The following is a 26,547-nucleotide window of genomic DNA, read 5'->3' on the forward strand; positions in this document are numbered from 1 at the left end:
TTTTGCTTCTGAAATGTCAGAACAGTTTTCCATGATAAATTCTTGACATAATTGTGTAAGTTTTTCTTTTGATTGTGGTTTTCATATAATCCAATAATTCTTAAATTTTCTCTCATCTACTTTGAGGTTACTTGTTTTTCTATAAAATATTTCATATTTTCTTTCTCATGTTTTGATATTGTTTTATTCTATAATGTTGTCTCAAAAAGTCACCATTTTACACTTGCACAATTATAATTTATTTTAAGATTTTATTCACTGAGCTTTTATGCATCCTTTTCCATTTGGCCAAACTTATATTAAGCACTTTTTAGTGAACTTTTGTACCATTTTTTTCTTTTAGTCAAATATGCTTTTTATAGATTTCTTTTCTTCCATGGATGTTAGTGCCTTTTTTTAATCATTTGACAAATTTTAAAGGTATTATTTTCTTCAATATTTTTGTGCTGCTTTTACCAAGCTGTTTATTCTTTACATAATTTCCTCATATCACTCTCATTTCCTTCTTCATCATTACTTCTACTTATCTGATTTTCTATAGTTTTTGACTCTTCCAGAAATTATTTTTTAGTCAATGACCAATAGCAAAGAATAACAATTCTCAAAAAAAGTTAAATTAATTATAGTAGGAAATGAATCATAAACATTTCATAGATGTATTTAGATGTCCCCCTATCAGAGTTAGATAAATCTTATAATGAAATAAACAAGACATAAGTCAGAGAAGAATAAAATCTTAGAAAATCTAAATATGATAGACATCTAGAAAAAACTTAATGGGAATAGAATATTATGCATTAGAGCATAACAGTTTTACAAGGTGATACAAAAAAGCACAAATATTAAATGTCCTCTATAAAGACTATACTGTAATAAAATTATGTGGACACATAGATTGAAAGCTAATTGGAAGCTGACAGTTGTAAAAATGTGTGTGTCAAAAAACAGATTACAAAAATAATTACATTAAAGAGAATGACAACAATGAGACAACATTACAGAATCTGGGGGATGTAGTCAGTGCCATACATGGGAAGAAATTCATATCTGTAAATGTAAAAATCAATTAGAAAGAGTTATTTATGAAAGAAAGAAAGAAAGAAAGAAAGAAAGAAAGAAAGAAAGAAAGAAAGAAAGAAAGAAAGAAAGAAAAAAAGAAAAGAGACGGAGGGAGGAAGAGAGGGAAGGAAGGAAGGAGGGAAAGAAGGAGGGAAGAAAGAAAGAAGGGAGGAAGGGAGAGAGGAAGGGAGAAAAGAAGAAAGAAAAGAAGGAAGGAAGAAATAATGAAAGAAAGAAAAAGAAAGAAAACAAGGAGGGAGAGAGGAAGGAAGGAGGGAAGAAGGAGGTAATGAAGAAAGGAATGAAGCAAGAAAGGAAGAATGGAGGGAAGGAGGGAACAAAAAAGGGAAGGAACCTAGAGAAACAATAAAGTAAATATCAAAAACTATACAGCAAAATGGAAATACTGAGAATAAAATGAGATATTGATGCAATTGAAATGGAAAAGTCCATTGTTTTAATAAATAAAATTAGAAGCTGGTTTTATGAAAAATAGTAAAAATATTACTTGCTTAAGTTGATATTGAAAAGAAAACTACTGGTAAATGCACCATTAGTTAAAATGAAATTAAACCAATTATTAAGAGATATTTTGCCCAGGAACAGTACAGAAAATGTAACAATCTAAGTAAAAGTGTTCAATATTTTAAAATATATATTTAAACTGACCAGATTAACAGAAGAAAAACAATATTTAAATAATATATCATAAAAACAGAAATTGAACAAGCCATAAGTGAGCTCTCAAAGGAAAAATAATTCCTGGAACTAGTTGAATTTGTAAGTGAATTCTACTAATAACCATGTAAAGGGGGAAAAAAATTGATTCTAATGCTATGTAAACTATTTGAAAAGAAAGAGTTAAAGGGGTTCTACCATTTTTGACAAAGGTATGATTTTCATACCTAAAATAGAGTGAAAACAAAGTGGGGGAAAAACTATCAAAACAAAACTACAGAATAATTTTCTTAATGAGGATCAATGCAAAAATTTTAAATAAAATAATAGCAATGGGATTACAGCCATATATCTCAAATATCATGCTCTATGATTCAGTGGGGTTTGTATGAGAAATGCAAAACCAGTTCAATATTATGAAAATTATCATCATCATAGACCATATTGATGACAACAACAAAAAATAATATGGTGATATCAATAGATGTAGAAAAGTGTTTGACAACATTCAGCATTTATTCCTATTAAAATGCTAAAAACCATAGGAATCAATGCAGTCTTTCTTGAAATGATAATAATAATCCATCTAAAACTACATAATACCAACAAATTTAAATCCTCCAAATAATAATAGGAGTGTGTAAGTTTGGACTAGCTCTCTGAAGTATCTTGGAACCAGCCTTGATCTTAGTGGAGGAGTACAGGAGACAGGAGAGACACCAGGAGGATGGTCAAAGATGGAATGACTCATTTCCAGTCCTCTCAGCTCTTAAATACCTTATTATAATTAAATCATTACAACATACTGATTATGTGTGAACTAGAGAACCATTACACCACCATGCTACTTACTAAGTATACATATACTAGAGAACCATTATCTTATCAATTCCACTGAGTTAACACCTTGTTGTAAGTATCCTTGTTTCAAGTATATTTCTCCAGAGTTCTGGCACTATACAGAGTAGAGCAAGAGTTCCATTATTGTAACTATTATGCAATGTTATATTAGAAATAGTAGGTTTTTAAAATTTCAATAATAAACAAAGACATAAAAATAGGAAATGAGGAAAGTATAATTCTCTGCAGATGATATCATAATATTCCTTTAAGAATCCTAGAGAGTAAATTAAAAAAGAATTGAAATGATTAACAATTTTGATAATGTTGTAGGAATAAACTCACAAATCATCAGCATTTATATATGGTATGAATAAAACTCAGAAGGAAAAAGAAATTTCACTTACAATAATTGTAGATAATATAAAATACCTGCTTTCCTGTCAAGGCAAACACTTTTCACAAAAAGACAAATGTAAACGATTGTATAAATATTAATTGCTCATGGGTAGGCTGAGCCAATATATTTAAAATGTCAATTCCATTTTACTTATTTCCCTTATCCAGTGCCATATAAATCCAATTATAAAAATACTTATTTTATAGAACTAGAAAAGTAATAATAACATTCATCTAGAAAAATTCAAGATTATCAAGGAAATTTCAAAGCATCTGAAATATCCATTAGAAATGCATGAAATCTCACTCAGATATAGAGTTTCTGTTTGAACAATAAAGAGGTTCACTTTATCAAAGGATCACTGACAATTTTGGGGGAGCATGAAAAATACAATAAAACTGGAAAAGCACTGGAGACAGTATGTGAAGGGCTTTGAAAATCAAATAGAAGGTTTTATTTGATACAGAAGGAGATAGGGAGTCACTCAGATTTGATAGGAGAAAGGGAATGGAAAACAGCATAGTGAAACTTTTTCTTTAGGAAAATCGTTTTCACACTTGAATCACAGATAAATAAGTGTGGAAGACACTTTTAGCTGGAAGACTAACAAACAGGTTAAGCCTCAGATTCTTCATTTGCAACATGGGTATTATAACATTATTTTCTCATAAAGTTATTGTGCAATCTTTCAACAAGAATTTATTAAAATCTGCTAAGTGTCAAACATTGTCCTAGGACCTGTGCTACCATGGCAAAAGTAAAGCAATAGTTGTATTAATTAATGAGATTCTATTGGAGGGACACAAGACTTAAATTGTATATAAAAATAGACATTATTCATGCTCCCAAAATATTTTAATTAGGGAAAACATTTGCTACTGAGATTGTCAGAAAAGTCATTATTTTTTAAATGACACATGAATGGAGCATTGAAGGAAACTGAAGATTTTGAAGCATGATAAAATGGGAGCATTTTTCTGTTATGTAAAATGTCCTCCACTGGAACATGAAGACCAAAGATGGAGCTAGCAGTTGGCACATGTGATAAATTATAAGATAGTTATTTGGAAGTATCAAGGATTCTATGAAGATCAATTTTGCACATTAAGTTTTAAAGATGTTTGGAATCAGGTAAGTCAAGAACCCCTGTTTGACTCAATTTCCTCATCTCTAAAATAATTACAATTATTGCAGTTTCCTCTCTGAGTTGTTGTGAGCATCATATAATAACTATAATGAACTTAGTACAATACATTGTGCTTAGTAAGTTCTATATAAATCTTAGTTTATTCTTATTGTGGATCTGTTGCTTATTGAGTGGTGGATTTATGGGAATAAAGCAACATATAAAGTCCTTGGTAAACTTTAAAGAACTGTATATAAAGTATACAACTTACCTGTTAATATAGTCATTAGATAATATTTAAGGTTCAGATGAGATCACATATGGAAATGTTGTACGAACTTTGCATTTTAATATCATGCTGGTTATTGAAAAAAAAATGAATAATAGCAACAAAAGAACGCAAAGTTTATAGAGACAGAGCAAAGGAAACAATTGAGTCTACAATAAATAAAAGTCTTTGAGTGCTGAGATTATTCATAATTCTAATTTTCAGGATCATCTTAATCTACTAATGTAAAATTATAGCATTTTATGTTCACAATATGTTTTGTATAATTGGTTCAGTAAAATTGTGTTCATTTTCATGCTTCTTTGAAGTATACCTTTTTTAATGTAATATGTTTGGTAGAATGAAATCAAAGAAAGCAAAGGTGCATAAATGTCTTTTCAATTCTTTGGAGTGATTTGTTTTTTTTTAATGACAACTAATTTTATTGCCTAGACATAGTAATTAGACTGAACTTGGAGGGAACTCAATGGAAGCCGAAAGACAATTTTCATCTTTTTTTTTTTTTTCATTGTCTAAATTTGGCTGTCCTCATAAGAGATTCAAGGGGATAGGATTAATGACCCCTCCTGCACTCTATCACTCCACATGATTGATAGGCTTTTGCTATAATTGTATACTAGCTGTTCTTGTTTAGCTGGATCTACCACACTGAGCGGCAACTTCCTCACATTGCAAACCACAGGCTTCATCTGTCTTCTCCATTAAATTATCAAGAATAATTACATTTATGCTTCGTTGGAAATTTCTTAAGCACATTTTAAACTGGAAATTTTGTTTAATTTCCTGAATGAAGAAGAATTTTGACTGATAAGGCTCTTGAAGTTTATACATCAGAATAAAACTAATGGTATTTTCTTCACTATGAACAAAACAAATCAAGGTGAGCATATTCAAGTGACATGTGAGTACTCCTTTATATTTACACATTTGACAACTCTATCAACTATTTAGTAAACATATATTAAGCACCCACTATGTGTCAGGCACCATAACAGAAATTGATGAAACAAATAGAAAAGCAAAACAGCCCTTGCCTCAAAGAGGTGATATTTTCATGAGAAGACCACACATATATTGATGTACATAGAGAGATAGACAGATGAGATAGATATAGAGAAATAGATATATAGATGAGATAGATACATAGATGAGATGAATAGATAGATACGTAGATGAAACAGATAGATATGCAGATGAAATAGATATTTATAGATGTATCTATATACACACAGAAATAGAATAGAAATTATATGTTAATAGAATTAATATAAATTATAAGTTAAGGAGCTTATATCCTATTAGAAGAACAAAAAATTTATGTAAATTGTGCAGAAAAATATGTACTCCATCATCATCCTCCCCTTAAAAAAGGAGGAAGGGAAAGGAAATAACTGGAGGTGGTAGAAGGAACCAGGAAAACTTCCTTGCAGAGCATGACTGAGGTGAGCTTTGAAGAAAAGTTGAGGTTCTATAAGGCAAATATTCAATTATCACACATTGCTGTCAGAAATATGGAGAATGCACCAAAATGGGAGACAGAAGGTTGTATGTAAGAAAAAACAATAAAATCAATTTTCCTGGGCCATGGAGTATATTAAAAGCAATATGGAGAGAGGGTGGAGCTAAGATGGCAGAGTAAAGGTAGGAAGTAAGCCAACCCTCCCCCAAACCACTTGAAATTCCTTTAGATAATTATTCTAACCAAATTTTATAAAATCAGATCACCCCAAAAGATAGACTAGAACATTTTCCAGCCAAAAAGAAGTTAGAGGTCAACAGGAAAGGTCTGTAACACCAGGATGGGAGACCAGTATGAAATCCTGTTGTAGGCCAATCTGGAGCAGCCCTAGCCCCAGCCTCAATCCCAGTTTGAATTCTGAATTTGTGGCTTCCAGATCTCTCAGCCTAGAGACACCAAAGAGGAACTGAAAGTTCAACAACAACAACAAAAAAAAACTATCATGAATTAATACTACTAATTATTTTACTTGTATTACTAGTAAAGTTAGTAAATTAGTAGTAAATTAAAACTAGTAAAATTAGAGTAAGATCCTGGCATATAATCCCAGTCCATGCTGTGCTGGTATTACCCTGGACACAGCCCCAGTCCTGGCCCCCAAATCCAGTCCCAGCTAGGCATCTGAATCAGCAATATTGGTGGCTTCCAGATCCCTCAGCTTAGAAACACCCCAAAAACATTTGAATGGTCAGCAGAAAAGGTCTGTGAAACCAGAATGGGAACCTAGCATGTAGTCCAAGCAGGCAGGACCTGTTCAGTGCCAGCTCGGGCCCCAGCCTGGCCTGAACCCCAAAGCACCCTAGCTTGTCCCTAGCCTCAACTGGACTCCAGCATCATTGAAGAAGGATTTCTGAATGAACAATAATGCCACAGGCTTCTGTACTTTTTACTTCTAAGAACACAAGGATGAACTAAAAAGATCATTAAAGATCTTTTTAGTGTCTGTGACAATAGGATAGTAGTTAGAAGTGATCACTTCACTTTTTTTCTTTGATATACAATCTATAACATAAGCAAATTGGTTTTATGTTTTATTTAGTTCTATTACTGCTTCTCCTTTTTCACTTCTCCCCCATTAAGACAATGTGAGAATAATAGGAAAGGAAGGCTAGCTTTAAATATGAGTATATAGGCACTCAACTGTGCACAATTAATTGAAAGAGATAATATTTGCAAAATGCTTACCATAGAGATTGGCACATAGTAGGCTTTTAATACAATTTTATTTCCTCTTCTCTCATTCTTCTTCCTCTCCCTTATTTTTATTCATTTATATTATTTGAAATATCTATTAATTTAATTGTTCTAAGAATTAACACTGTTAATGCTAGTGTTGAAAGGCATTTGAAAAATCTAGGTATTTATTAGGGTAAAGAAAAGGGATAGCAATTGCACTGAATGTCTGCAGTGGTGAACACTACAAGTGACAGGAAAAAATGATTTTGAAAGTTTTATATGAAGAATAACACAGATAAGTTGAGCTCCCATCTCTCCAATTTGATGCATAGGTTGAATTCAAACATAGTACATCTATATAGAGCTTTTGTTTCATATGTTTTATTTTTCTCAAATGACAAGTTATAAAAAAAATTCCTTTAAAAAAGTCCATTCTTCCCTTTGCTTTCTCCTCCCTGAGACAGTAAACAAGCCAATCTATGTAGATACTTAGAAGAGTTATTTTTTCTGGCTGAATTAGAATTTTATTTTAATTTTTAAAGCTTTTTATTTTCAAAACATATGCATTGATAATTTTTCAATATTAACCCTTTTATAGCCTTATGTTTCACATTTTCACCTCCTTGCTCCCACCCACTACTCTAGATTGGCAAGCAATCAATATAAGTTATACAACATAAAATATAATCAAATCCAATAATGTACAAACATATTTATATTATTTATATTATTCTCTACCTGCACAAAAAAATCAGATCAAAAAGTAAATGAGTAAAAAGACAAAATGCAAGCAAACAACAACAAAAAAGTGAGAATGTTATGTTGTGATCAACATTCAGTTCCTATGGTTCCCTCTTTGGATGTAGATGCCTCTCTTTATCACAAGATCATTGGAACTGCCCTCATCATATCATTGTTGGAAAGAGTCACATTCATCAGGCTTGATCATCATATAATATTGATGTTGCTGCATACAGCAACATCCTGGTTCTGCTCATTTCACTTGGCATAAATTTATGTAAATTTCTCCAGGCTTCTCTAAAATCATCCTCCTGATCATTTCAAATACAAAAATAATATTCCATAACATTCAAATACCCTAACTTACTCAGCCATTCTCTAACTGATGGGCATCCACCAAGTTTCCAGTTTCTTGCCACTATGAAAAAGGCTGCCACAAACATTTTTTGCACACATGGATCCCTTTCCTTCTTTTAATATCGTTTTGGGATATAGGCCCAATAAAAACACTACTGGATCAAAGGGTATGCTCAGTTTGATAATTCTGAACATAGTTCCAAATTGTTCTCTAGAACACGTGGATCCATTTACCATTACAACAACAACATTCATCATTATCCTTTTCCGTCATCTTAGCCAATCTGAGAAGTCTATAGTGGTATCTTAGAGTTGTCTTAATTTGCATTTCTCTGATCAATAGTGATTTAGAGCATCTTTTCATATGACTAGAAATGATTTTAATTTCTTCATCTGAAAATTGTCTGATCATATCCTTGGACCATTTATCAATTGGAGAATGGCTTGAATTTTTATAAATTTCAGTCAGTTCTCTATACATTTTAGAAATGAGGCCTTTATCAAAACTCTTAATTGCAAAAATGTTTTTTCCAATTTATTGCTTTTGACATTAAGTTATGCTAAAATTCTAAATACTGAGACCTGGAATTTCTCTTTTTGATGATTTTCTTTTTAAGAAAAGTGTAAGGACAACTTAGAAAATAATTTTCATCAAAGTCAAATCATTTTCAAAGCAATGTTTAAATTACAGTATACATATGATACTTAGAAGGAGTAACTACTAAAAAACTGAACTTGACAATTCACAGTAATATAGTAATAATGCTTTCTAATAGTTTCTTCTGCAGACTTCTATTTTCTGTTCAATACCTCCTTCCAGCTTCTCATATAGGTTCTCAACTCCAAGATTATATATGCATGTATGTATGTGTATGTGTATACATGTATATGCATATGTACACAAACACATATATATATAGACTCCTTTTTTCTTTGCCAAAATATTTATTTATTTTTATATCTTTTTAAACCCCCCTTTTCTTTCTCACACCCATGTTAGTCATCATCATACATATGTACAACTGTGATAACCACTTATCTTCTTTTCCTGATTTGAGTTTCTACTCCAAACAATTCTGTATAACAAGAAAAATAATTTCTCTCATAAACCATTATATCCATATATGCTCAATGTAATAAAATATAGTGAACCATCATTCCAATATATAATCTAAGTGATCAATTTAATATTTGACTCTATGAACTTATCCTAATTCATCTCTCCAGGAATAGCATTTCTAACCCCAACATGCCTTCACTGCACATCATAAATTATTCTGTTCACTTGGATAAAATTTGCTGGCTCTGCCTTTTTCAGTGGAACTACTCTGTAATTCATCAAGGGTTAGCTCAAAATTAGACTTTTCAGAAAATCTTCCTTAACTAATATATTCCTATCAATAATTTATATCTTTATAACACAATAATATATCATTTTACATAGACAATATTTTGCCTTGCATTTTTATTTTGATATATATGTGTGTGTGTGCAAGTGTGTATATGTGTGTTTCTTGTCTTTTAAGAGGAAATGTGGGTTTCTTTTACATTTCTTAAAAGTTCTTGCTGAAGGAAATTTCCCATCACCCATAGACTCTATGATGGGACCACACTAGACTTTCTGATTTCTAGAGCTGATAAAGAAAAGATTATCCTAATAGACATCTTCAGCTAAAATGTTCTAAATTTTAAAATTACTATTTTTGCTTCCAAACTTTCTTCTCTTGCTACCTTCTGCACTATTGCCAAAAACAACTTCATCCTCTCATTCAGGCTTGCAACTTCGATGTTATCTTCTACTCCTCATTCTTTCACTGACATCCATCAAATTCTTGCTATATCAAGTTGATACTATATAACATTATTCTTATATGTTTCCTTTCCCCCCATATCTCTGGCATTATCATAGGACAAGTCCCCATCAACTGAAATCTAGGACAATTGCAATAGATTTCTGACTGTTGATGCTTCCCTGAGACTCTCCCAACTATAATACATTATTCAATCAACTATCAAAAAAATCTTCTTAAAATCTTAAGTCAGTCTAGGACATACCCCTATTCAATAAAATTTGTATTTTCCACTTCCACAACAGAGAAAGAGCGAGAGAGAGAGAGCGAGAGAGAGAGAGAGAGAGAGAGAGAATGAATGAGAATATGAGGCTGAGGAGATCATATGTGTCTGTATGTGTTTTATATGTATTTGTATATGCATGTGTGTATTTTTCTATGTGTACTCATCATCCCTGGAATTATTTCTTCCTTCATTGCTTACTCCTCAATTCCTTGGCTTCTTTCAAATGCTAAAATTTCACCTTCTACAACAAGAATTTCCCAGTTCTCTTTGAGACTAGTTGCTTTACTCCATTAATTACTCCAATTATATAGGTATATGTATTTGTGCAAACATAAACATATATGCTTATATATTTGTGCATATTTACATATATGGATCTATGCATATGCACACACCCTATATATTTTGTAATTATATCTATCTATATCTATACCTATCTATTTTATTTCTATACAATTATTTGTATGTTGTTCCCCTTGTTTGTTTGTGAAGTCCTTGAGGATAGGGACTGCTTTTATCTCTTCTTACATTCCCTATATTTAATTTAGCTCCTAGAGCATCATAAGCTTTCTTTTAAATGGAATCAGACTACCATGTTGCTACTTTGCCATATCAATATGAGGCCCTTTGATGCAACTTGTCTCTTCCCCTACCCTCTTTGGTTAAAAACCAGATGCAAGACCTTTAAAATTCCTTGAAAATTGGGACAATCCTATTCACTTATTAGTTTGAAGAAAAGAACATGTATTTTTATATAAAAGTATATAACAGACATTAGTTTTTTTCTTTTTATATTAAAGCTTTTTATTTACAAAACATATTAATGAGTAATTTTTCAACATTGACCATTGTAAAGCTTCTGTTCCAAATTATTCCCTCCTTTCCCCCACCACCTCCCTCAGATGGCAGGTAGCCCAATACATGTTAAATAACTTAAAATATATGTTATATCCAATATATGCATATATCTGCATAGTTATCCTGCTGCACAAGAAAAATAAGATCAAGAAGGAAAAAAAAACTGGGAAAGAAAACAAAATACAAGCAAATGTGTGGTCCACACTCAGTTCCCACAGTCCTCTACTTGGGTGTAGATGGCTCTTTAACACTGAACAATTGGAATTCATTTGAATCATCCCATTGTTGAGGAGAGACATGCCCATCAGAATTGATCAGTGTATACTCTTGGGTTGTTACCATGTACAGTGACCACCTGGTTCTGCTCATTTCACTTAGCATTAGTTCATGTAAGTCTCTCCAGGCCTCTCTAAAATCATCCTGCTGGTCATTTCTTATAGAATAATAATATTCCATACCATTCATATACCATAATTTATTCAATCATTCTCCAATTGATGGGCATCCATTCAATTTCCAGTTTCTTGTCACTACAAAAAAGGCTGCCACAAACATTTCTACACTTGTGTGTCTCTTTCCCTCCTTTAAGATCTCTTTGGGATATAAACCCAGTAGAAACACTGCTGGGTCAAAGGGTATGCACAGTTTAATAACTTTTTGAGCATAGTTCCAAATTGCTCTCCAGAATAGCTTGATCTGTTCACAGTTCCAGCAACAATGTAGTAGTGTCCCAATTTTCCCACATCCCTTCCAACATTATCATTATTTTTTCCTCTCATCTTAGCAAATCTGAGAGGTGTAGTGGTATCTCAGAGTTATCTGAATCTGCATTTCTCCTATCAGTAATAATTTGGAGCACTTTTTCATATAACTAGAAATAATTTCAATTTTTTTCATCTCAAAATTGTTTATTCATATCCTTTGACCATTTATCATTTGGGGAATGGTTGATTTCTTATAAATTGAGTCAGTTCTTTATATATTGTAGGAAAGAGGCCTTTATCAGAAACATTGAATGTAAAAATGCTTTCCCAGTTTATTGTTTCCCTTCTAAACTTGTCTGTATTAGTTTTGTTTGTACAAAAAACGTTTTAACTTAATATAATCAAAAATATCTCTTGTGTGATTAATAATGATGTATAGTTTTTCTTTGGTTACAAATTTCGTCCTTTTCCACAGATCTGAGAGGTTAAACTATTATATGTCCTTCTAATTTGTTTCCAGTATCAAACTTTATATCTATATCATGAACCAATTTTGACCTTATCTTGGTATTTGATGTTAGGTGTGCATCAATGCCAAGTCTCTGTCATAATGGTTTCCAATTTTCCCAGCAGTTTTTGTCAAACTCTGAATTATTATCCTAAAACTGAGGTCTTTGGGTTTGTCAAACACTAGGTTGCTATAGTCATTGACTATTTTGTTCTGTGAACCTAACCTATTACACTGATCAACTACTCTATTTCTTATATCTGGTACAGCTAGGCCACTTTCATTGTTTTTTTTTAATTCTCTTGAAATTCTTAACATTTTGTTCTTCCAGATGAATTTTGTTATTTTTTTCTAGGTGAGTGAAATAGTTACTTGAGAGTTTGATTGGTATCGTACTTAAATAAATAGATTAGTTTAGGTAGTATTATCATCTTTATTATATTCGTTCAACCTATCCAAGAGCACTTGATATTTTTCAAATTGTTTACATCTGAATTTACTTGCATAGAAAGCATATTATGGTTTTGCATATATATATATATATATATATATATATATATTTCCTGACTTTTCCTTGGTAGATAGATTCCCAAATATTTTATAGTATTGACAGTTATTTTAAATAAAAATTTCTCTTTATATTTCTTGCTGTTGGATTTTGTTAGAGATGTATAAAAATGCTGATGATTTAGGTGGATTTATATTGTATTCTGCAAATTTAATAAAGTTGTGGATTATTTCTAATAAATTTTTAATTGATTCTCTAGAGTTCTCTAAGTATACCATCATATTATCTGCAAAGAGTGATAATTTGGTATGCTCATTACTTATTTTATTTCCTTTAATTTCTTTTTCATCTTTATTAAAGTAGCCCAAAGTAGGGTGTGTGGGTTTGTTCAATGACTTTTAAAAAGTTTACCCTTTGCTATGATGAAATGATTTTGAATAGATTTTATTAAAGGGAAAAGTTTCTTTTTTAAAAATTTTTTAATGGGAATAGGGTGGTTTATAAAGCTTTTTTGCATTTTGGATAATAAAGGGCTTATTTAAAGTTTTTTAAATTGGACCGGGTTTTTTAAAATTTTAGTTGGTGTTTATCCTGAGATTTGTGTTTTTTTAATATTTAAAGATTTTAGATTTTATTGGGCTTATATCCCAAAGAGATATTAAAGAAGGAAAGGACCTTTTGTGCAAATGTTTGGTGGTTTAAAGTTTGGTTTTAAATTAAATGGTGAAAATTTTTGAAAAGGAAAAGGGAAATGCCAAGGTGAAATGGGGCGAATAAGTTGTGAAGGGAAATGAAAGAAAGGTTGTTTTTTTAAAGGAAATAGGAAATTTTGAGGAAATATTTTGAAAAGGGGTTTTGTGGGAAAGGCAAAAAAAGGAAATGGAAATGTATAAATGTTTGGATTTTTGTTTTTTCCCGGTTATTTTTATTTGAACAATTTTGTAAAAACAAGAAAATTTATTTAAATTTTATTTACAGGAAACGTGAATATTTAACATGGTAGGAAATTGTTTTTTTCGGGGGGTGGGGAAAATCGAAAAATAGGAAATTGTTTTTTCCCTGGCATGGTTTGTAATAAAAGTTATAATTATTAAAAAGATTTTGCATAATTTAAGGGAAAAATTTTATAATTTTCTTTTTTGTTTATCCTACCTTGGTTAGGTATGTAATGTTGTTTATAAAAAGGAATTTGGTAAGAGTTTTTCCTAATTTTTTTCAAATGTTTTTTGGGTATTGGAGAATTGATATTTAAATGTTTGGAAATTACATTAAACCCATTGGCCTGTGGAATTTTTAAGATTTTATTAATGCTTTCCTTTTTTTTTAAATGGGACTTTTAAGTAATATATTTTTTTAAATTGAAATTTTTTTTAGATATTCTTCATTTCAATGATGTCAAATTTATTTAAAGTTTTATTTTAATTTTCTTTTTTACAGGGGAAAAATTTTTTATTTTTGAGATAATAATTTGATTTTTCTTTTCTTTTTTAATAAAAACTAAAGGTTTTTTTTTTTGGTTTTTATAAAAAAATTTTAAAGTTTTTTTTAATTAAATAGTATTTTGAAATTTTTTAATTCCTTCTAAATTTTAGAATTTGTTTTGTTTTGATTGGGAGATTATAATTTTTTTTTTTTTTTATTTTTAGTTGGTTAATTCTTATTTTTTTGTTAATTTATAATAAATTAAGGTATAAATCCCCCTTTTTTTTTTGGTAGGGAAGAAAATTGGGAAAATATTTTTAAGTCAAAGGTTTGATAAAGGACTTTTTTAAATATATAGAAATTGATTTAATTTATAAGAAATGCCTTTTTAAATAAATGGTAAAGGAAGAAAGACAATTTGATGAAGAAATTGGAAATTTTTTTTGCCATATGAAAAAGATGTTTTTTTAATAAGAGGAATGAAATTAAGACAATTGAGATAATATTTGCAATTGCAGAAATAAGGGAAAGAAATGTGGAATGTTGAGGGATGGGAAAATAGGGCTGATAAGGGGGGAATTTAATTCCAAATTTTGGAGAGAATTTGAAAAGGATGATTTTAGAAAAGTGGAATTTTTAATGAATTGTTGAGGAAAGGGAGAGACAGAGATATATTTCAAAATTTTAAATGAAATTTGAGGATTTTCAGAGGTTATATTTAATTTTTAGTATTTTTTACCTTTGACTTTTTTCTTTTTTTTGTGATTTGATTTTCCTTTTGAGAGGAAGGTTGAGATTCCCACTATAATTTTTGTATTTTTTTGTTGAACTTTTAACTTTTAAAATATAATGCCCATTTTATATGTTTCTTTGATTTGTTTTTTTTATGTATTTTTAGAAGATATAGTGTTTCCTTATTTTTTAATTAGATCTTTTTTTTTGTTGATTAGATGATGGCATTTTTTTTGATTTCCCTGAAGATAGATTTTTATCCTTTTTCCTTTTTTGATGTATTCCCTGTTTTAGGTTTTTTGTAAATGTTGTTTAAGGATTTGGTTAACATTTTCCCTAATTTTTTTATGGGGAGTTTTGTTCCTTTATGGTTAAAATTTCAATTTTTATTTTGATTTTGTTAATTTTTTATGTTTTTACCTTTTTCCCCTTTTCCCAGTATTAAATTTTGGAGACCATTGTTCTGTTTTTAGTATCCTCTCTCATTTTAGAGTTTCCTTTTTTTTCCTCTAGTTTCTGTATTCCCTTTCTGTTAGCTTATTCCTTCCTTTTCAATTTCTTTCACTTTTCAATGAGATGGGAGGTTTCACCAATATTGAATATTTCAACATTTTTTTTCTTAAAGTCAATTTTGGGAGAAATACCCACTTATTCATCCTCCATTTTTTCTCTAGATATAATAGGTTTTGCTCTTTGTGAGATATAGTACCCCATTTATTTTTTTCTGATACAATGTCCTTTCCATTTAATTTCTAGAAAATAATGTATTTTTTACTTTAAGAAAATAGTTAAGATTTTTTTTCTTTTTGGTTTTTCTTAGTTCTATATTTGCAGATCAAACTTGTTGTTCTGGTTTTTCACCAAAAATAGGTGAAATTCTTATTTATTGAATGACACTTCTTCCTGGAAAGATGCCTATTCTGGCTGGGTGTTATTTTTGGTTGATAAAGTTCCTTAGCCTTTTTGGAATATCATATTCCCAGGCCCCTTTGATCTTTTAATTGGATTGCTGCTTGGGTGATCCTTTATTGTGGTCTTATTTGAATTGGGTTTTACTTGGAGTATTTTTTTTCCTTTTTTGGGGTTTCATTTACTTATTTTTGGTGTTTTGATTTTAGGATTTTCAGGGGTGATCGGGAACCTTTCAATGTCTATTTTACCTCTGTTTCTAGACTTTGGGCAGTTCTTTGATAACTGGAAAATAGTGTCCGGGCTCTTTTTGTTTCTGTATTTTCTGGGAGTCCAAGATTTGATTTTCTCCTAGACCTGTTTTTCAGGTCTGTTGTTTTCCAAAGTATTTTAATTTTTCCATTGTTTGGTTTTTTGATTCTTTGACTGATTTTCTTGTTCTCGAGTTTTCAATTCCATTTGTTCATTCTTATTTTCAATGAAGTGTTTTTCACTACTTTTTTATATCTTTTTCTAATTGTCCAATTTATTCTATGGAATGTTTTTCCATTTCACCCATTTTATTCTTTAGTGAGCTATTTTCTGTTTCAGTTACTAACCTATTTTTCGGGATTTTATTTCTTTATCCATTCTTCTAAGAGGGATGACTTTCCAGACTCTCTTGCCGTCCTCTCCTTTTCCCATTTTTCTTCTAGCTCTCTTGTGAGAGCCTTTTTAATTTCTTCTATGAGATTCATCTGTGCTGAGGAACAGATGATCTCTTTCTGTGGGGATTCACCCGATGATAATCTGTTTTTAGTCTCCTCAGGGTTTAGAGTCTGTTCTCTGCCTGTATAAAAAGCTGTCAATCGTTAAAGTCCTTTTTAACTTTTTGCTCATTTTGTCAGAGAAGAATCAGAGACAAACTAGCAAAGAAAAAAAAGGAAAAAAACCACAAATGGAATCTGCTTTTTTGGGGGAGGGGCTGAGTGGCGTTACCGAGCTTCCTCTACAGACTGTGGGGCAACAGCAAGGCACTAGCAGGACTGTGCTGCGCCTGCGTTCTGAGACTCTGAGAGCGTGCTGAGACGCTGTGGGGGAGAGGTGGCCGGTCTCAAGGAACTCCAGCTGTTTGGGGTTGTATTCTTCACCCCCTGTATTTTTAGCTTCTCTGCTGGGCTACTGACTTGCTGCCAGAGCAAAGTATCCAATCCTGTAGTGAAGCTCTCCCCACAGAGACGGCTGAGATCACACCCCAACCCCCTCTGGTCTGCTCGGCTGTGAGGTGCCTGCGGAGCTCTTGCTGCCACTGTCTGCCCTCAGCCTGTGCCCGATCTAAAACCGTCCCGCCCTCGAGCAAAAACAGACCTTTCCTGGTGAATCTCAAGGATGTCTTCTCTTGGTAACTGTTCGTGTTTTTTTTTTTTTTTTTTTTCCAGTCAGGCATTAATTCAGAGGCTTGTAATGAGATGGATTCTGAGAGAAAATGCGGAGCTTACACAGCTGTGTGCCTCCTCGCCACCATCTTGGCCGGAAGTCCCAGACATGGCCCTCTTAAACAATGAGATGAATCAAATCAGTTCCAATAGAGCAGTGATGAAATGAACCAGCTACACCCAGCGAAAGAACTTGGGGATATGACTATGAACCACTATATAGAATTCCCTCTATTTTTGTCCACCTGAATTTTTTATTTCCTTCACAGGTTAATTGTATACTGTTTCAAAGTCCAATTCTTCTTGTGCAGCAAAATAATTGTATTGACATGTATACATATATTTTATTTAACATATACTTTAACATATTTAACATGTATTAGTCTACCTGCCATCTGGGGGAAGGTGGGGGGGTATGAGGGGGAAAGTTGCAAAAAAGGTTTTGCAATTTTCAATGCTAAAAAAATTACCCATGCATATATCTTGTAAATAAAAAGCTATAATAAAAAAAACATTTTAAAGAAAAGAAACTGTTACATCTTATTGGAGAGTTGATTTTCTCATTCTAAAGTAACTACTTTATTAGGATTAAAAAAAGATTTAAGTGACATTAATTTACCTAACAAAATCTCAGTGTTTCTAGCAAACTGTGCTATCATTGCTAAAAAGGAATAACAAACCGATATAAGGAGAAAAGAAAGGAGAGATGTGGATGAAAGCATCATTCAGCTTTTCCCCATATTCATGCCCATATATGCATATATAAATATATGTTTAGATATATCCATGTATATGTGCATATGTATAAGTAAAATGTATGAAGACAAATATACATGTATGCATTCATCTAGATAGAAAAAATATACATGACAGATTTGTGTATATACATATGCATAGAGATAGAAGAACTGATTATATTTTAGACATCATCCTTAGAACTTGAGATAGGAATCTACACAAACAAGCCTTAACTTTCTTCAAATAAATTACATTGTTATGTGGAAAGACACTATGTAGAAGAATGATGGAAATGTGTGGTACATCTGTCTATATTTTTATATTCTATGAGTATGTGCATCCATGCACTTACAGTCATACAGAAGATGAGCCAAAGCACTACAAAATGCCAATGATCTGAATTCCAAGTTGCAAAGTCAAAGAATGACATCAGGTTGGAATGCATTTGCCAGTTGGATATTGCTTTCAGTTATTTAAACCTTCTCAGATTTTTATTTCATTTAAAATTGTTTTATTAATACTTTTTCTTTTACTTTAATAATTTTAATCAAAGTACTTATGACCTTCCAAAACTGAACTCTACTTTTGATGAAATAATAAAATTCATATTTATTAAACACTATATGCCATCATTTTAATATCAATTTTTCAAGCAAGGCTTTAGAATGGCATATAAATGTAGGATAAAATGGACTCTGAAGAATTTATTTGAAGGTAATCCTTTAATGGTCTTCTGGAAAGGCTGTGGGTCTGTGAATTATGAAACAAATATGCTATTTTTGGAAGAATCATAATTTCAAGTATCCAAAGCACAAAGCAAATTTAGAAAGGTGCAAGTAGTCTCCCATATCATCAAGAATAATACAAATATATTTTTAGAAATTATTATTCCTAGTCGGTCATAAGGTGACAAAGAGTCCATCATCAGTCCCTTTCTTTAAGTGTTTTTATCTTGGTAATGGTACTTGTCATAGATTGTTCTCTGCTAACCAAAATCACTTCATTGCAGTGATATATCATGCCAAGACATAACTGGAATATTAGAATATGGTAATTTTGTTGAGCTGTTCTTCCTTCTGTGCTATAACTGAATTTAGGCTCATTCTGAGACTTGCTTAGTCAATATCCCTAAAAATGTTAGCTGAAGTAAATGAGAGACTGTATGTTTATGGAATAGAGGAAAACACTGGATGAGAAGACTTGGCTGATAATTCTATGAAGCTTTGAAGAGCCAAGACCCAAACTGAAAAGCCTATTTTCTGATTTTTGTCCCTAATCTCCATCAAAAAGATAAAATTGATAAATCAATAACATTTTCCAAAAAATACAATCTTCAATCCTTAGACAACTATTGCAATTTCTTATCCTGTGTGTCTATTGGTCTACATGATATAAACAGGTGTTCAGAATAATAACTTTTAGATATTACACAATTTTCAAACTTAGGAATATTCAATCACATTCACTAAACTTGTTCTAAATGCCTATTAACAACAATTATGCTTAGTACTGTTGTATTTGAGGCAGAAAACTGCAAAAATTCCCTTTTTGAATGTTTTTATTGGTCAAGGAATAATTGAAAATATGGAATATGAATATAAGGCCACACTACTATGACACAAGAAATTATATTTTGAAAAAAATGTCAGAATAGTGGAACAATTAGTAGAACTCAATGCAGAGCAGATTAAGCAGAACCAGGAGAATAATTACAATAATTAATGAATTTGTAATCATTTATTAAGCTCCTATTATATTCTCGACACCATGCTAAGTAAATATTGGTAATACTAAAATACAATATCTTCACTCAAAAGGCTCACAATTTAATGGAGAAGACAATGATATTGAGAAAATAAGCAATTTTGATAAACATCAAGAACACTGAAAATTACAACAATGATCCCAGAGAACTGATAATAAAACATGCTTCCCATATAAGACCAGCAGTGATAGTACACACATAAAAAAGAAAGAAACTGGGAAAGAAACAACTTTTATTAATAGAAACAAAAATGATGCTCTGCATTCTGTCCAGTACAGTCTTATACAATGAACTATAGAATTTGCAGTTATTTATAGTTCTCTTGATTCATGTATGAATTAAGATAATTAGTTGAGAGCACATTTTTGGCTCAGCCATAGTCATTCTATGGCTCAAGGTCTTCAACTCAAGCATAAGCCTAGGGCAGCTTATTATATTTGTTGTTCTCACATCTGTAGTTTTATCTTTTACATCATAGGTCAAGTCCACTCTTTATCCAGCAATTTTTTAAACATAAAATTTATTACAGTTATACTCCTGAGATTAATTAATATCAGCATTTGCCTGGGACTTCATCAGAGTTTCAGTTATACTTACACAGGTTTTTACTTGGGAATATATTCTTATTATAAATCACTTAGTTACTTCTTATTCTTCCAAAATGATTATAGCTAACAGATCATTCACAAATTAATGTCAAATAAGGTATTCAAGGCATCAATCATTGACCTGTGTATTAATTCAAGTAAGTATATATAGAAATCCAAAGATGGAGACCCACACACATATAGAGACAATACCAGAGAGAGAGACAGTCAGACAGACAGACAGAGACACAAAGAAACAGAAACAGGGTCAGTGAGAGAGACAAAGGGGGAGAGACAGGGAAAGAAAGAGAGAAGAAGAGAGAGAATGAAGGAAAGGAGGGAGAGGAGAGAGAGAGAAAGGGAAGGAAGGAGGGAGTGAAAAGAGACAGAAGAGATAGAGAAACAGAAAGAGAGACAGACATACACAGACAGAGACAGAGACACACAGAGACAGAGAGTTAGTGAGAAAGATAGATAATCAGAGATAGAGGGGAGATGGGAAGGGAAAGATAAAGATGGGAGAGAGGAAAAGGAAATGAGGGAGGGAGAGAGACAGAGAGACAAAGAGAGGGGGGGAAAGTGGGAGGGAGAGAGAGAGAGGGAAGAAAAAAGGAGGGAGGTGGAGGGAAAGGAAGAGGGAGGAAAGAAAAGAGGGAGGGAGAGACAGGGACAGAAACAGATAGAGGAAGTGACAGAGATAGAGACAGTCAGAGAAACAAAGAGAGAGAGATTTGCTTTAAAAATTGATGGTACTTATGACTCAAATAGAAACAAATATAGATTGGTAGACTTTGGAAATCCTAGAAATTTGATTAAATTATGATAGAGAAAACAAATTTGTGGAAATGGATTATACAAGGAATAAACTGGAAATCCTTGTAATTAAAAAAACAAAAGAACATAGATGTCCCTTAGGGGTCATAACTCTGAAGCTAGAAGAGAAATTAGTGGTCTTATAGATCAAATCTCTCATTCTCAAAGGAGAAAGAGGAGTAAGTGACCTCCCTAAGGTAACACGTCATAACTGCAACATTTTCAAGACTGCAATTCCTGATTCTAAGTTATGTTAGCCTTGTAATTTCACATATTTTCACAAATAGCCATAATTAAGATACAATGGACTGAGCAAATTAATCTTAGAGGTGATGGCAGCATTAGAAGCTATTTCAATGCCAGGGGAAAATGTAACCAGTAACGGCATATAGGTTATTTCATCTATCCTAACACTTTTTCATATTGAAATGTTTAAATTTCATTTTAATTTAAGGCTGGATATAGGTATACATTTAGAAATCAATTTCTTGTCATTTCCCATATATCTTTGTATCTGTTTTTTTCTCTATCTTTTTCTCTACCTCTCACCTCTCTGTCTCAATTTTTTATTTCTTGTTCCCTCTCTTTCTCTATCTCATTTTTTCTCTACCACTTTCTTTCCTTAGTGCTGTCATTCTCTGATTCTGATTATGTCTCTCTCATTCTCAAAAGTAAATCCTTCTCTCCATTGAAGACCAGCTGCTTTTCCCTCAAATGAAGAGATGAAAGCAGCCAGTTCATTATAGATTAGTGAGAAAATGTTAGCAGAGCACAAGAGGTGGTAAATCCTAACAAGCTAGAATTGTTTAGAATACTGGCCAGGGTATAGAATACATTATTATCAGCCTGCCCAGTCAAGGAGGGATTCATTATCAAATGCACTGCCAAGATGTTCACAATTTTTTTACACTAATTTCTCTCAAAGCCTAGAAAGTCTGATTGTTTCCGGATACTGATAGGTGGAAAGATTTAGTTCTGCATTGCAGAAAGAGTATGCACACAGATGAACTCAACATAATAGCTGAAATAAACCATGGGATGTCAGGAGGGCATATGAATTTGAAGCTCAAATAATACTAAATAATTGCGTGACCTTTCTTAATTTTTAGATAAGGAAATTGAGGTCTAGATATGGTAGGTAAAATGCTCAAAGTGGTTAATAAGATTCAAAAATTACTCCTCTAGTTGTGAATCTATTTCTCTGAATAAACTGTTTTATGATGATGAGAAAAATTATTTTATCCCTCAAAGTTTGCATTGGGGCTTCCACTGGTAAGATTTTCCTCATTGATTGAGATTTATCCAGTTCTAACTGAGTGAGGGGAAGAATTGGTAAGTTTTTGAAAGGAGATCCTAGACTCCTGACTTCCGTCTTCAAAGAAGTTATTCAGTCTTCGAATCTCCTTACGTGAAAAGTAAGAAGGACCAAGTAGTTTAAAAAAAATTGCTATCATTCAGTAATTTTCCAGTAATGTCCAATTCTTTGGGATCCCATTTTGAATTTTCTAGGGAAATATAGATACTAGAGAAGTTTGCCATTTCCACCTCCAACTCATTTTATAGAGGAGAAACTGAAGTAAACATTATTAAGGGACATGACTAGGATGATACTGCCAGAAGATATTCGAGGCTGGATTTAACTTAAGAAGCTAAGTTTTACTAATTCCAAAGCCCACATTCCATCCACTTTGATATTTTGCTGCTCCCAGAAGATCTGATACCTATATAATGTCTTATTCCTGACTTACAAGATGAGTGATTTTGAGGAATTTCCCTGTGGATGATATCTGGTTAAAATTACTTGAGATTTCTCTTTGTCAGTGAGGGAGTTCATTCACTCTGCGTATTGTCTAGTATATGGTCTCATTTATATACTTTCTGTGGATTTTATTTATAATTGACTTGTATGAATCTGTTTATGTGCTATTTGCTACATTCATTCATTGTGGAACTGGCACTTTGTGGAAAGGGAATTAAGAACTGACTATATCACTATCCATTAAGCGATAGCTATGAGGAGTTCAAGTTGAATATAAAATGTATAACCTCTATCTCTCTTTCTGTGGAGAACAGACTCCTCAAACCTAGCCTCCAATCTTTTCTTTTTTACTGACAGGAATCAGTATCTCTAGAGGAACAATAAATGATGGAGACTCTTCTAGAGTTCTGTATTCATGTTTCTCTCATGTATTTCGATACACATATGTGGACATGTCACCCACATGTGCAACACACAGCCCACATCCCTTACACATATATTGCTTCCTTTGATCATTGAGCTCATAAGTCTATGATGCCCCATTTACAAATGAAGAACCTGAAACTTATAGAGGTTGGTTGGCTTATAGCTGCTCTATAAGGGCACAGATATAAAGACTTCAGACTTCCTGTCTCCAATTTCAATAACCTGTTTAACAGACAATGTGAATATTAACCAAGATGCATTGATAAGGGAAAAATCATCCAAATTCTCTTATGATAAAGCTAATAAATAAGATGGGAAGAGATGTTAAATAATTTTTTGCAGACTCTCTCCTAGTCTACAGTTATGAGCAAATTATATGCTATGGTAGAAATATGGTATAAATAAAAAATCATTTTCTATATTTTTTACTGATTAACCCAGGAGTGAAGTAAAAGAAGAAAGATCATAAGAGTTATTGATAGGAATGAAAAATAAGATTTTTATTTCCAGAAATTATGGTGGACAAGAGTAATTATCTGGTCACTAACAAAAATGATTGTATCAAAAAATTAATAATATATAATAAAAAACATCCATTTGGGATGAATGAATTACTGGTAAAAGTATGGAATGGAATGAGGGTGGTAGGGGATATCACTTACTCCATAGCTTTCTCACCATTTCACTATAGCCTTGCCTTAAAAGACTTTTATCCTGGGATCCCACTTCCCGGATCTATACCTACTTCTCACAAAACATGATTTCAGGAAAGATTATCATTCCCATTTTCAGTCTGAAACATGAACTATGTTAAAGATATTTTCTGTGATTATTTCCAAATGAAATGAATGTCAATCTTCTCATCAAAGTCCCTATTCACCAATGCTTTGATTTTCTAGGCCAAATGAGTTTTCCTTGCTGCTGTTTACTTATGTGTATTATTAGTTGATTAGAATGTAAAGTCCTTGATTTCAGGGGGTTGAGCCAAGATGGTGGTATAAGGAAAGCTGAGCTCTTCCATCACTTCCTTCCAAAATTTTTTAAAATAAGACCTAAATCAAATTCTGAATGGGGCAAAAACAACTCCAAAATTCCAGCCTAAGGAGGGGTATCAGATTAGAAAGAGAAATCTGCAACATGGAGAGGAAGATTCCCAGGGAACCCATGGATGAAATACCAGTGGTGGAACTAGGTGATAGTGACAGAAGCAGCAGCATCTGCAGGAACTTTCAAACCAGAGACAAATTTGCAATGATCAGAAACCACAGAATACCATTGTCCTAGTATTGGATGCAAAAGAAGATATTGTTTGGCAAACAGTTTTAACTACATAGACCCTTTGAATCAGCAATTTCTCCATTAGATCTGTATATCAAAGGAAAAGGGAAAATAACTGATTTGTGGTAAAACTATTTATATTCTATATATTTTTTAATTTCAGTTCTTTTTATGATGACTTAGAATTGGAATTCAAGGGGAAATTTTTATTAATTGGGTAATGACTGAATAAAAGCTAGCATATAATTATGATAGAATACCACAGTAGTGTAAGAAATGGCAAGACAGACAATTTCAGAGAAAACTGGGAAGACATTTATAAACTCCTGTAAAGTGAAGTGAGCAAAACTAGGAGAATATTTTACACAGAAACAGTAGTGTTTTAAGAATAATAAAGTGTGAAAGAATGCTACTTTTATAAAGACAATAATCCAATTATTTTCCAAATGTCAGTTTATTTAAACAAAAAGTATCCACCTCTGGACAGAGAAATGATGAACTCTGAATGCTTATTGAAGAATTTTTAAAAATTATTTATCTATGTGTGTGTGTGCTTTCTTTTGCAACATGGATAAAATGCAAATATGTTTAACATGATTTCACACTGAATCAAAAGAAAGCTGTTTTTTTCAATAGTGAGGTGCACGAGAAAGGAAACTTTTTGGAAGTCAAGTGATTACTATAATCTTTATGTAAAATTAGGAAATATTTAATTCAATAAATTAAAATATTTTTAAAGTATCTAAATTCCCTGAAATTAATGTTTCTCTCAGTATTTGTCTTTCTTGCACTTGGCATGTAGTATACATAGATTCTTTTTAATTTATTTTATTAATTCTAGCTTGATCAGTAGGGCATAGTGGAAAGTGATGGTACTGCATTTGCCAGGCAAGTCAAACACCAGGCATAAATTTGAACACCATTTTCCAGATGATTTTGGGACATCTCGTGATTGCTCCTCCAAAAACAACATATTTGCTTCCATCCCAGATCCCACAGCTATCATTTAGGGGGAAAAATTACTGAAAAAAGGAGGTCCATCTCATTTCTATCATTACTATCAGCAACAACTGCTGATCAACTGTTAGCACACAGTTATCAACAGCAGAGCAAAACAGGAGAAGGAAGTTCTCAGAGACTTGGTGTTCAGCACTGCATTTGCTCATCAAAAGAAGAACACTCACAAACATCAGAATTGGGCTGATGAAAATGATGGATAAATTCAGAAATTACTAAATGAAGAATGAGAATTCCTCAGGGTTTACTAGCAGGACAATTCTTCCAATTTTAAGAAAGCCAGTATTTAACTCAATCAAAAATAAAATGCAAGTTTAGAGAGATGCAGTAATCTTGCCTCAGGAAGAAGGGAGATGAAATTCAGTTTTACCCCAGTAACAACAATCCAAAGCACATCTATAATATTCCAAAGACTATTTATGGGCCAAAGACATCTGGCACATTTCAACTACTCAGCACTGACAGAGCCATGCTGATCATACATAAAGACGTGATCTTTGGAGAAAGGGGCTAAACATTTCCACAGTGTTCTCAGCAGACTACTATCAACCAATGTTGTAGTCATTAACCTCAGGTTAAAGTCAATCTCTTTATAGCCAAACTTCAAACTGAAGAAGAGGTGTTGAATGCTATAAGGCTCCTCCTGTGTGGCAAAGCACCTTACACTGATTCCATTACAATATAAATCTGCAAGGCAAAGGGCCCATTGTTCAAACTGAAGCTGAATAAAATCTGGTTTACACGGCAAGAGAAGGCTAACCACTGGGAGATCAAATAGGCTCCCATTGTCCATCTCTATAAAGAAAGGGAAATATAATATTCTGTTACAATCACAGGGATTTTTTCC

Source organism: Sarcophilus harrisii, chromosome 3 (assembly GCF_902635505.1).
Source record: "Sarcophilus harrisii chromosome 3, mSarHar1.11, whole genome shotgun sequence".
Classification (NCBI taxonomy): domain Eukaryota; kingdom Metazoa; phylum Chordata; class Mammalia; order Dasyuromorphia; family Dasyuridae; genus Sarcophilus; species Sarcophilus harrisii.